Source organism: Sinocyclocheilus anshuiensis, unplaced genomic scaffold (assembly GCF_001515605.1).
Source record: "Sinocyclocheilus anshuiensis isolate Anshui unplaced genomic scaffold, SAMN03320099.WGS_v1.1 scaffold1406, whole genome shotgun sequence".
Taxonomy (NCBI): Eukaryota; Metazoa; Chordata; class Actinopteri; order Cypriniformes; family Cyprinidae; genus Sinocyclocheilus; species Sinocyclocheilus anshuiensis.
In genome coordinates, this window is record NW_015557146.1 from 586,236 (window position 1) to 588,990 (window position 2,755).

Below are 2,755 nucleotides of genomic sequence, written 5' to 3' on the forward strand. Positions count from 1 at the left end.
TGTAATAAAAGTCTTCTGACACTCAAAGCACATATGGTCTCTCACACCAGTGTGTATCTTCTGATGTAGTTTTAAATTCTGCAGATGTGAAAAACTCTTTCCACACAAAGAGCATGAATGTGGTTTCTGTTTCTCCTTTGAATGAACTTTCTGGTGATTCTTCAAGCATGAAGCCCACAAACATGTTACAGTTGAAACTTCTGGTCTTGAAGATGAACTTTGTTCATGGGGACTTAAGATGATGTTTCTTTGTTAGGACAGATTTATACAGACGAGATTTTATTGCTTGACGCATTATTGTGTCACGTTTGGTGAGGATGAGGCGTCAGTCCTGAAAGTGCTGCATCTGAAGATGATCTACTGACTGTGAATCTTTTTGTTATGCCTGCATAGATTAGATGATTGAGTGAAACTCTTCCCACATGCAGTGCAGTGATACGGTTTCTCTCCAGTGTGGATCCTCTCATGTGCTTTCAGGTGTACTGAACGAATGAATCTCTTGTCACAGTGTGAACACTTGTAAGGTTTCTCTCCAGTGTGGATCCTCTGGTGCCGTTTCAAATGTTGAGCTGTAATAAAAGTCTTCTCACACTCAAAGCACATATGATCTCTCACACCAGTGTGTATCTTCTGATGAACTTTTAAATTCTGCAGATGTGAAAAACTCTTTCCACACAAAGAACATGAATGTGGTTTCTCCTTCGTATGAACTTTCAGGTGACTCTTCAGTGCTGAGGCCCACAAAAATGTTCTTCCACAATTTGATCACATTTATACAGTTTCTCTCCAGTGTGGATCTTCGTGTGGTTCTTAAGGTTTGCTGATTCTGTGAAACTCTTCTCACACTGATCACATGTGTATGGTTTCTCTCCAGTGTGGATCCTCATGTGAATCTCGAGACTCTGTTTGCATGCCAAACTCTTTCCACACTGAGTGCAGGTGAAAGATTTCTTGTCTCTGCTTTTCTTTAAATCTTTCTGTTTGGTTTGAGAGCGACTCAAAGGTTTTTCTCCAGTTTTGACGTGATGTTTCTCCTCTTCATTCAGTTCTTCATCCTCCTCGTTTTCTTCAATCAACTCTGGAAAAAAATGTTTAATTGTTTTTAAAAAAACTGAAATGTGAAAGAAAGAAAGAAATGTGAAATGAAGGACATGAAAGTGAGCCCTGCTGTATTGTTATTATTATTATATGTATTATTGTAACTATTACTTAATAATTATAATAATTATTAAACATTTTTAAACAATAGAGGCACAATTTAGTGATATGTTTCTGTAGTGACAATAAATATGCTTGATCAACTACACAATTATCTAACATAAATTAATTATGTTGAAAAATAAATAAATAAAAATGTACCCAGTTTATAAAAAGTGCCTTTGTCATTTGCTGCTTCAGCTAAATTATTGCACAGCTTTTACAATTTTTCCTACTGCAACAAATCTAAAACTGCTTGAAGCTTTATATTCGTATTGTTCTTCAGCCTCATTAATGAAGGATGAAGAATAACCACCAACCTGTTTGTTCTTCAGTGTGTTTCATTCTGCAGGGTTCTGGATCTCTCATGTTCTCTCTGTCCTTCAATAAACTCTGTCTCTGCAGATTTCACTTCTTCCTGATGCTTTGATGCTCGTCTTCACTTGTAGACTGATGGGAATATTCCAGCATTTATTGCTGAACTGCAGTGGGAGGAGCTTCACTAAGATGTGATTGTTGTGGGAGGAGCTTCACTGAAGATGTGATTGTTGTGGGAGGAGCTTCACTGAAGGTGTGATTGTTGTGGGAGGAGCTTCACATAAGGCGAGCCTGTTGTGGGAGGAGCTTCACTGAAGGCGAGCCTGTTGTGGGAGGAGCTTCACTGAAGGTAATACTGTTGTGGGAGGAGCTTCACTGAAGGTAATACTGTTGTGGGAGGAGCTTCACTGAATGTTTCTGTGTGGTTGAAGCAGATCTGGCAAAATCTACAATAAATCAGTTACTGAGTTTGTGTTTTTCACTAATATACAACTTCACCTCCAACTTCAATCTTTGAAGAAACCATTGCCTAAGTGTTGTTTCTTTGTAAATCATTATATAACAGCATAGACACAAAGATCACTGCACATCAATGTAAAACATTAATTCAGTAACACTGCACTCACATATGTGGCCATTCACACAATCTATGCATTTAAAAACCCAGACTCACTGTCTCTCTGCTGAGATCGCTCTTTATTTCCTCACATGTAAGAGAGAAAAAGCAAGTCTTTTACCACATAAAATTGACGCGCTACTTCTAAATGATGTTGTTTGTTGTATTTTCTTGTCAAAATTAGTTCATTTGGAATTATTCAGCCTTTAAGAACAAGCAAAAGGTTTAAATTACGCACGTGGTGTGAATAAAAAACAAAAAAAAGAGTCATACCTGCATACAAGTGGCTACACAATGTAGACAACATTGTGAATTGTTAACTGCATACACTTCTGACTAATGGTTACAGAACTTTTATAACTATTATTAACACACAACTAGTTTTTTTAACTGGCAAAATAACCCAGCACACAACAATTTATGAAACTTAAACTATTTGTAATTTGAGCTGCTAGCTAATAACCAGGCAGCCTAACATTAACCCTCTGAGATCTGGAGAAGTTTAGACTTGCCCTGACATTGGTGCTTTTCTCAGAAACATCTTAATGGTTAAAGACGTCTTCTCCACTGCACAGAAGACTCCACCTCCTCCCGGCGACCAGGTGATGACGCTGTCCCCGGACA

The 2,755-nt window shown here is 37.9% G+C and overlaps 1 pseudogene; it reads right to left on the minus strand.

Moving 5' to 3' along the window:
* Positions 1-200: 200 nt before the first annotated feature.
* LOC107678114 (gastrula zinc finger protein XlCGF49.1-like) lies at positions 201-1,693 on the minus strand (annotated as a pseudogene).
* Between the last annotated feature and the right edge of the window lie 1,062 nt (positions 1,694-2,755).